This window comes from Mytilus trossulus, chromosome 13, assembly GCF_036588685.1.
Source record: "Mytilus trossulus isolate FHL-02 chromosome 13, PNRI_Mtr1.1.1.hap1, whole genome shotgun sequence".
NCBI classification, from domain to species: domain Eukaryota; kingdom Metazoa; phylum Mollusca; class Bivalvia; order Mytilida; family Mytilidae; genus Mytilus; species Mytilus trossulus.
Window position 1 is genome coordinate 39,729,214 of NC_086385.1, and position 11,576 is coordinate 39,740,789.

Genomic DNA, 11,576 nt, shown 5'->3' on the forward strand with positions numbered 1-11,576 from the left:
GACCTTAAAATTATTAATAAAATTTTATTTAAATAAGAAAGGTATTGATTATCTTAATCAATATGTATACCGTTAGATAATGCAAACAATTCTCTGGTCATTTAAAGATTATTTGTTATCCCCAAAGTCAAATTGACCTCTCTATTATATATGGAATATTCACTTATGCAACATTTGATCTTATTTCGGACAGTAACCATAGTAGATATGTTCTAATCAAATCGTGACAAAGAAAGCCACGTTGGCATAACATCAATTTAATGATTGCTATATAAGTAGGAATTCTGCTTTGAGACGTCAAAGTTTGAATTTTGAAACTTATAGGTGTCGGTCGATCCCGGCCTGCCTCTTCATCGGCAACAACGCCGGACTGCCTTTACATCGGCGGCAATGCCAAATACCATCCAAGGCATTGTCCACGGCTAGTACCCCCATCAAGATGTTCAAAGCTAGTTTCCACAAAATATAAGATTCCAGAACCCACTCTCACACATGTAGTTCATATGTCGAGAGTCCGAAGATCAAAGTACATCAAACAGATCATGTTCCAGTATTCGAATAATCAACATAATTTTTGTTATAATAGAACTTTCCATATGTAAGAACGTAGACCCTCTAGAACATATTTATTGACCTCGCATTTTATCAAGTATTAAAAAGTATGTGTCTCTGATATAAGGCATATATGTTGACCTCGTTTGTAAACACTATTTGCATGAATTTCTTAGACTGTTCTGACATCAGTCAAAAAATAGGTCTTACGGTCAAATGGTACATCTAGTTACCCAATTACAGTCATGAAAGTCAAACATGTCAAATGTCAAATTGCTCCGGGAACATGTTTATAAAACCTGACAGTGATCCTTGTCTAAAAGCAGCATAAGAGTTCAACGTATACTCGTGAATTTAAATTGATCTTTCTGAGGGTAGCCAGCTGAAATAGATTTCGCTAGGTTTTTTTCATTACATTTTTCTCTGACTTTTTGACGAAAACATAAAAGTACAAGAAAATTAAAACACGCATGTATAGCAATCTGACAACCATTTATTTTTATCAATGAGAAGCTTAATTTCTATTAAACAACAGTAAGTTACTAAAGCGTTCAGTTGAGTATTATAGAGTAGACTCCCTTATATGTTCCTTGTCCCTATTCACGATGAATACGATCAATTGAAACTAAGTTTTTCTAGTTTAACTGTGTTGTAATGTACACTGAAAGGTGACCGGGTAAACTCAAATATCGATCGTAAAAATAAATGCATCATTAGACTAATATATCGTCACCAAGTGTGATCCCCGGTAAATATTTGCTAAAAATAGTATCCAACTGTACCGAAAACATCAAACATTTATTAGGGGCGTTAAGGTATAAAAGTACGCACAACGTCAAATTATAAGGTAACGGACAACTCAATATGCTATGTATGCACGTTATTTATCATTGTACAATTGCCAAAGTTATAATGAAAATGTAACTATATTTGGAAATGCAGAATAAATAAATGAAATATTTTTTGTAAGAATTTTGTTTATCTTAGTTAATTAAAAGGTGGATGTTTTTTGGATTTTATTTCTTCTCTCTCATTATCCATTATACTAATTTAGCATTGTTTAAGTTCCATGGTTTATGTTCAAATTATTATTCAAAACATTTTATCTAAAAACATACATCGAAACGAATAAATCAATGGCTGAGGATTGAATAAAATGCCCATGTCCCCGTAGCTGTTATAGTTTTAACTTCTTTCAAGCCTGGTTTCAGGATAAGCGGACGCCAAAAACGGATACAAATCATATGTTTTTTTTATTTATTTCCCCTTTAACGAGTCGATATGATTCGACAATTATAGAAATTTTCATCAATGGTTTACATTTTGTATTATTTAACTTCATTTTTCAATCTCGCCAAAAAAACATGCACAATTTGGTCTTTGGCTGATAAGTATTTTCGAAATACTATTAATTTCATATGTTCACTACGATAAATGGACATATGACTCTGTGTTATTACTACTGTACAGATATCTTACCTTTAAAAAGCACTTGTTCAGTAGACCAATGTGAAAGGAAAAATGGTTAAGTGGTTCATCACCTTGTCCCATATAAAGGATACATTATCAAATCTTATCAAACCCGAATACATCTGGTAATCATACAACACGTGACAACTTCTTCACGCTTTGAAATGTGTGAAGTTCAAGGATTTATGATCAACAAACGCACTTGAAAATTTTACCGTGGTTTATCCATTTAGAGATTGATATCAATTACCAACTAAGTAACAGTAACAGTAGTGACAATGTCATGGCTTAAAAAGAAAAACACAAACAGACAAATAATACATGTAGCCTACAAGCTACATCTGGAAAACTAAAGACTAAGTAACACTAACTCCACCAAAAACTGAGGGTATATCTCAGATAATCTGTAAGGGAACGTAGCTCATATTTCACATGTGGCAACCGTCGTGTTGATCATGTAAGTACGACAACGGAATAAGTCTAGATCACATTCGAAAAAAGGGAATGAAGTTATAGTTACAAATGTACAACTAGTTTTTTTCATCAAGGATATCATGATAGGAAATACAAGCCCGTAAATATCGTATCAATTAGATTATGTGTAATCCGTATGCAGGCGCTGCTGGGATGTTGCTACAAAGACATAGAAAATTGTAATCAACTATGTTGTCGTAAAGTTTTATTTTCAACCGACCATCATTGTCCATTTCTATTTCCAGATGTAAGTCAAGATATGATGATGACTTAAATGTATCTGCAGTATCCCTTTTCTCTAGTTCGATGGGATAGATGCGTTGATCAAATTCACCAATGTTTTAGTTAAGGAACATCATCTATATAGTTATAAGTGTTGTATAAATGATAGAGAAAAGAAACTCATGAACCGTCTAACATAAAAATTAGATTAAGGTGGTATGGGTGTTTTTCGCGATCTTGGATTATGGAAACAGATAATCTAAGGTTCAGATTTTCAATCAAGTTATCATAATGTGATGCAGGAAAGTAGTTACCAAATGTAAATATTCATTTAAAAGGAAAAAATAAAAGATTGTAACTTATAAATATGATTAATTTATCCAAGGGTTTGTACAGAAAGGAGAAAGAAAATAAGCCCAGTCTTTTAATTTCGCCTTTCGGTATATTGATGTTGTACTGTCTCTTAATAATAATAGCTTCAGTGGTCACTTACATTTAATATATTCAACTGAACATAAAAATAAAGATACTACCGACACAGATAAATCTGCTTCATATTTATACCTTTTTTCTCGAAATGACTACTGATGGAAGGTTGAATAACAAAATTTATGACAACCATTTTTCTATAGTCAACTTTCCATTTCTGTATAGCTACATCCAAATGGCACCAGCATATGGAGTATATGTGTCTCAATTGATACGTTACTCTAGAGCTAGATCAAAGTATGTTGATTTTGTGGAATGAGGAATACTGCTTTCTCAAAAAATGCTTAGACAGGGCTATGAATCAATCAAATTAAGGTCATCACTCAAGACATTTTACGAACGCCATCAAGAATTGATTGGCCATTATGACAAAAGTGTGTCAGATATCATATCATTACCCTTTCGGAGCACCTGACTTTACTTCCGGTTTTAGTTGATTTCGTGGTGTTTCTTATCTATTATTTGTAACTGTTGATGTAAATGTCTTTTGGGTTTATGAGTCTTTGTCTACTCCTTTGTTTTGATTTGTATTGTCTTGTACAAGTGTTAATTATTTTAGCTTGATTTTTAATGGTTTTTATTGGAATATTATAGGGCGGTAACTCTGAAATAGTCTACATGGATGATTCCTGTCGGGAAAAAACGGTGACCATATTTTTTCGTTTGATATTCTCAAAACGTTTTCGGAAAGCTTTCGTATTTTATTTTGCAATTCTATCATTCAGTTTAGCTTCTTATCACATAATAATGATTTTTCCTGAACAATTCATACAAAATATGTCATTTTGTCATAACCTGTAGCTTAAGAAAATGTATCAAAATAATACTTTGTTTTGTCAAAATTTCAACAAATTCTGTCATTTTTAATTTAGACTCCAATACCACCTGAAGGTCATAATTCAAGGTAAAAGAAATGCTTGTTTTGCTTGTTTGTGCATTTTCTTCAAAAATTCATTAACTAGATAGAAAACAAAAGGTGTACAATAGTATTGGAAGTTGTGGTAGTTATGATACATGTATATTTCATCTATAGTGATCTTATTACATCTTAGGAGTCCGGAGTTATTGACCTTGAACTTGGAATTTGTAAGGTTAAGGAATGATTTTTTTTTCTAATTGACAAAAGTGTCAGCCCTGTGATTTTACAGGGTAGGGTGACAAAAAGCGAACAAATATGAAACGGAAATGACTTTCTTCAAAATAGATTTTGGTTTGTTTTCTTAATCAAGGTAGAAGAAGTACGATACAATATGTTTTAATCAGCATTCCGTAAATATTAATTGGCATCGGAAATGATCTTTTTTTTCTTTACTCTTCTACATTGGCTAGCGGTATAGGGGGAGGGTTGAGATCTCATAAACACGTTTAACCCCGCTGCATTTTTGCGCCTGTCCCATGTCAGGAGACTCTTGTCTTTGTTAGTCTTGTATTATTTTACTTTTTAGTTTCTTGTGTACAATTTGGAAATCTGTATGGCGTTCATTATCACTGAACTAGTATATATTTGTTTAGGGGCCAGTTGAAGGACGCCTCTGGGTGCGGGAATTTCTCGTTACATTAAATACCCTTTGGTTACCTTCTGCTGTTGTTTTTTCTATGGTCGGGTTGTTGTCTATTAGATACATTCCCCATTTCCATTCTCAATTTTATTGTATACCCTCATTCTAGTAATTATCCCTCTTATTAAAAAAACAATAACATAGATTTTTTTTTTCTTTTTTAAATCAGCGTAAGGGAAGAAACAGGATGTGACCTGTTGTAAACCAGGAGTGGCTGATCATCTTTTTCTTTATTAAGAAGTGCAACAAAGATTATCTTTTGAGACAAGATGTGACAATTCATAAACAAGAATAAGTAAAGTATCCCCTTATTGTAAGCAAAACTATATAGAAACCATTCATATTTTAGAATTAGCTTTAAGTTAGTTTGTCTGTTGAACGCTATAAAGGAAAAGATTAACATCTAAGGGACTACTATACTACGTTTTTCACAAAATCTGACACCCCGTCAGCAATCAACGGATATCATATTAAATATGTTGTTATTTTATAGTTCGATTAAATGTGTGTTGGATTGCCATTTGAGTTTTGTTGCACGTAAGTGTTTCTGTTGTGTCGTTGTTTTTCCGTTATAGTTAATGTATGTTCCTAGGTTTTTATTTGTCATCGAGATTTTTTTATAAAAGTTTAAAAGGGTACAAATAACCATAAAGTAACAATAACATGAACAAATGTTAGATATTTCGGATAAAAGATCTCCTCCATCAGTATGATCACGATATTAAATGAAACATGACAATCTATTTTGATTATAAAACTAGCACAATCTATAAATTTTTACACAAACATAGTTTTAGCGAACATCAGAGATGCTGGTACAGCTCTTTGTATCATTATATATCGTGTTGAATATGAATACCTTTATTTACACTGAAGCGCTAAATGTCAGAAGTCTGGCATTAAAAACCAAGTTCATCTGATTTAAAAGAGAGTCAACACATGTCTTTCGATTTGAAGTTTTACAACCTTTTTATTATTTAAAAACAATTACAAATGATCTTAAGGTAGAACCCAACACTTTAACTAAAATTAATTTGGCACGTTTAATTTTCTTAAAATTCTGACAGTTTATTAACTTTAACCATTTGACAAAAATATAAAAATTTCCAAAATTTTAAACCAACCGTTTTATAAGAAAAATTACACTTGTTATATAGCAGTTTGACAGACACTTATTTTGATCATTGAAAAGCTTAATATTCCCTTAACAACACAACGTAATCAAAACGTTTAGCTGATTTTACAGAGTTATCTCTCTGTAGTGGTAGGTACATGTACCACCTAAATATGAAAATTTTAACTCCTTTTTGTCGCTGGTGGAAAGTAATCTCAGTAGACAGCATCCCACACATTTGTTTAATTTTATATCTAGATCTGTATTCAAAATGGTACAACACTAGTGATGTCAGATCCTTAAGATTGCCTTTCCCATAATTACCCAAACATTTTATATTTGTTTAAAGACATAGTGAAGCGCAGATAAAATTTATGTAAACTATACGTCTCATATGTTTATTAAAAATAAATCGGCTCATAGTTTTTAAAAAAAAAAAATTTTAATCCATTTAAACATATATTTTTTTATTTCAAAAAGACATAAAGGTCGAATATTGGTTTTTTTTCAAGCTGAAAATAGATTGGTAGAATAAACGGATATTACGAAGAACACAAAAAAAAACATTTGTTGAAAATATACAATTTTAAAATACTTTTCAACAAAAACTGTCAAATCCATAAAAAAATGTTAAAACGAGTAAAATACAGCTGTCATATATTATGTATATTTGACTCGGTTCAGACACTTTTCGAAAAAATCGGGATTTGCTAAACATCCCACGTGTAAGCCAGACGTATATTCTTCATAAAAACAAAATGGGTTATACTACAAGAAGGCAAAATAGGTACCTGATATAAGATTTGGAATCAAACAGAATATATTTTGTAATATTACATCAAAAGGACAACAATATTCAAATAAACATTCACATAAATTTAACAAAGACACCAATGAATCGTGTTATTTCTACTCGAATAATATTGTTCTAACCTATTTAACCCCTTTTAACATTGTTCATTACAAAAACTACAGTAGTTAAAACATAAATATCATCAGACATTTTCTCCCCAGTTTAGCTGTTTTAACAGGTACAGTAGTTTTATATAGCCATACGTATGTGGTATCACATGGATAATTAGATATATCTCTAGACTAAAACGGTTGCTAAACTATATAGTTAAATTACACACTTTTAAGTACACACTTTCTCTAAATGAATATAATGCTTAAATACAAATTTACACAAAGTTTGCTTGATTTTACAGTTGCAGAAAAATCAATCCCGTAAGGTTTTGTTTATTATTAGCATGACGTAATTTTTCACTATGCAGTGGTTATTCAGATTGCCTGTTGTGAGGTCGACGAGACTGGTTCTTTTGATGACCTGCAGATCAATTCCTTCAAACTGACTCGAAACTGTTTTGACATACCAACATATACCAATACATTCAACAGAAAGGAAACCACAAGTATGAGATTCGAAAACTGTATACCATCACTAGTTCTTAACCAATTGTGTACCGTAGGAAAAAACGTTGCAAGCGAAATCTTGAATGTAGTCGGAAATTCTCCCAGAACAAATATAAGCGAGACTAGGACAAGCATTAACGTTGTTCGTGTTTTGCTTCGCTGGTCAGATGACCTTCCGGAAACCATCTTTCTTCTGTTAACAGTTACCATACATGCAATCATAGAAAAAGTCACGAACAATGCTGGAATAAGATGGAGAGTAAACAACCGAATGAACCATATTATGTCTGATATTTCATCTATGATATCGTTGTGGACGAGGTAATGTGTTTTGCAATACAAAACAGAACTATTGTCATTAGTTATTTTTGTCACACCTTCAATTCTACGAACTAAAAAAAACGGAATTTTCATGCTTGTGACAAATACAAACGATACAACTGAAAATACCACCGTGGTTTTCTGTCCGCATATACGTGGTCCTGAGAACGGGAAAAGACAAATCACACATCTTTGACAAGCAAGATAAGTTGTAGTTAAAATCGACGTAGAATGAAAAATAAATGCAAAAGAACCAGCTACGAGGTTAATATAGCAACCACTTACACTTAGAAGATTTCCAGCTATATACGATGAAAAAGTATACATGGTACCAAAAAATATCGTAGCTGTATCATATATTGCTATGAGAGAAAGAATAACGGAAACCGATGATTTGTTTCTCGGCGACAACCATGCTACTACTACTATAATGTTCGTGCTTAAAACTGCAACTAATAGTACAGGTTTTATGATAAGAACATAGAGTTGTTCTTTATACAACGGATCCATTTCTCCTTTTTCCAACCTACAAGTAAACCAAAACACTTTTAAACAGTATGGAATATGTAGCAATTTTTATTGATGCATTGTAGAATTACTGTCATGTTTTAGTTTTATTATTATTGTTTAATGCAATTTTTATTTGCTTCGCTTTAAATTACACGTTTGGATTGTCGTCTAATAAATATACAACGAAATTTCCACTGTATGACACTATAAAGAAACGCTCGTTGTCCACATAAGACTCGTCAGAGGCTTTCGAATGAAACAGTTGGAAGTTTTAAAATACGATGTTGAAGTACATTCAAGTCGAAATGGTCAAAACATTTGACATATGCGTTTACCATATATTTTCCGATTGCTGAATACATTGACAGATATTTGAAAACACTTTTAATATTTTATGGATGTGTTTGAGCATTTGATTTTGCCATTTGATTGGAGACTTTCCTTTTTGAATTTTCATCGAAGTTCAGTACTTTTGTGATTTCATTTTTAATATATGCATGGTATACGTAAAAAGACACAAGTTTTTATGTGCAAGGTATTCAGTAATTGAAACAAAAAAATAGCTTAAGGTTTTGTTAGTAATATATAAAATGAAGGTAACTAGTTCAAAGAGGAACTCTGTCTTATATCATATAATATAACGGAGTTTTTAGATATTGCATCGATTCAAAACGTACATAAGGCGTTGGCATTTAATTCATGTCAGATATCAGAGTAAAAAAAAGAAGATGCTTTTCATTTTTATTTATCCACTGTCAATTCTATCGTCTTTAAAGTAGATTCGAAAACTTTACAAACAGTCTTAATATTAAACTACACATCAGTCGCTTTTAATCAAAGTATAACCATGAATAAGTATATATATAAAAACAAATGGGTTTTATCATCAGTCACCAGAAGAATTCAAAACTACTTCAATTCTCTTCAGTTTTTTAATTTTGTTTTCATTCGAGCGTCCTTAAAGAATGTTTTGTAGACGAAACGTGCGTATGGCTCCAATATAATGATATCTTAATTTGAATTACATTGGTATAAAATACACTCTTTGATTTTGTTATATTATGCTCTCCAAAATGCTGTTTCTCAATATGCACTACATCAAGCTCTACAAAACTTAAAAAAACACTTACCTTGCAAGCAGAAAAAAAATCGTGATGCTTAAACTATGTGCTTAAGACTTTTATACCAATCGCGTCTTAGTGAAAAGCATTTGAAAAATGTAAATGACTAATTATATTGTGGGCACAAAATGATTGATGAATCGCAGATTACTTATCCCGATGTGTGTCTGTCAAAATATGAAATTAACTAAATGACAAAGTAGAACCAATTGGTTTTTTTATGGTAATTTCTTTCCTAGTAATCACTGAAAAAGTCTAGTTCAATTTGTTCTTAATTTTCTTATCAAACCATCAATTTCATGTTTTTTTGTAAAAATCAGGGTTCATTGATCAACTTTTGATAAATAACATTGTAAGACCATTTCCCATTTGTGTTTCGACATAAAAAGCCTTTCTTGTTTTAATTTAAATTTTGATGAAAAAAACAACCATAATTATGTCAATAAAATTAAAAAGATTTTTTTTAATGAATAGCAATCACCACCTTTGAAAAAAATGGTTTCTCATATTATTGGTTTAATTTATAATTTAACCTTTGAAATTCAATAAGGTAGAAGTCTATTTGAAAAAGCTTATTCATAAACATAATGAAGTCTTATTTTATCTTCTAATAAGTCAATGCTTTTGTATGGATACGGCACATTCCATTCTTGTTGATTGGGTTTGTATGGAATAGTAAGTCTATTGTCAGTCTCAGGGCAAGAAGGGACTTTAAACTTATTATTCCACGAATATCCAGTCAGTAGATGTTTTATCATATTACTAAAAGAGGGACAAAAGATACCGAGGGAACAGTCAAACTGATAAATCGAAAATTAACTGACAACGCCATGGCTAAAATGAAACAGATAAACAGACAAATAATAGTACACAAGAAACAACATAGAAATAAAAGACTGAGCAACACGAACCCCAACAAAAACTGGGGGTGATCTCAGGTGATCCGGAAGACACAACATATAATAATTGTCGGGGCTTCATCAGCTACAGTCCTTGGATGGTGTAAACTTCCCACTTACACCATACACCATTACACCATACACCATACACCATTACACCATACACGTTACACCTTTGCACCATACACCTTACACATTACACCATACACCATACCCCATTACACCATACACCTTGTACCATTACAACATACACGTTACACCTTTGCACCATACACCTTACATATTTCACCATACACCATTCCCCATTCTATCTAAATAATCCGAAATTACCCATAATGCAATTAAATTTCAAATATTAAGATTATTATTATGGTTTATGTTTACAATTCGAAGACATAAAAACTTCATTTTCAACCAATGAAATGTCGTACAGCATCATTCACACCATTCCCGATCGCACGTTACACAATTACACCATTCCTCAAACACCATTACACCATTCGCCTTACACAATACACCATAGCACCATACACCTTACACCATTGCACCATATGCCATACACCATTACACCATACACGTTTTTGTGGGAAGTTTACACCATCCAAGGGCTGTATCGTAATATAAAAATCAGAAAGACAACCACACTATTGTTCTTCGTGTCTAAAGCTACGTCCCGCACTGACGTCATTCCAAAATATTCAACAGATTAAACGCCACGTCGTACATTCCGTAATATTATCAACACTATCTTATCCTGTAGCTGCATTTAAAATTACTCGAAATACAATGTCGCCTGCAGTCAAACAGTTTCATGAAAGGCGAATATATGGAAGCTACATGTATTGACTGGTCAAGTAGAACAATAAAATTCAGAATGGGAATAGGGAATGTGTCAAAGATACAACAACCCGACCTTAGAATAGACAACAGCAGAAGGTCACCAACAGGTCTTCAATGCAGCGAGAACTTTCCGCACCCGAAGGCGTCCTGTAGCTAATCCCTAAACAAATACTAGTTCAGTGATAATGAACGCCATACTAAACTCCAAATTGTACACAAGAAACTAACATTAGAAATACTACAAGACTAACAAAGGTCAGAGGATCCTGACTTGGGACATGCGGCAGGGTTAAACATGTTTATGAGATCTCAACCCTCCCCCTTCACCTCTATCCAATGTGGAAAAGTAAAAAAATACGCACATTAATATACAGTTCAAGAGAATTCCGAGTCTAATGTCAGAAGATGTAACCAAAGAAAATAAACAAAATGACAATAATACATAAATAACAACAGACTACTAGCAGTAAACTGACATGCCAGCTCCAGACTTCAATTAAACTGATTGAAAGATTATGTCTTTATCATAAGAATATCAGGCACAATTCTTCCCGTAAGGAACTATGCTTTTTTATTCAAGAATTCTGTATAT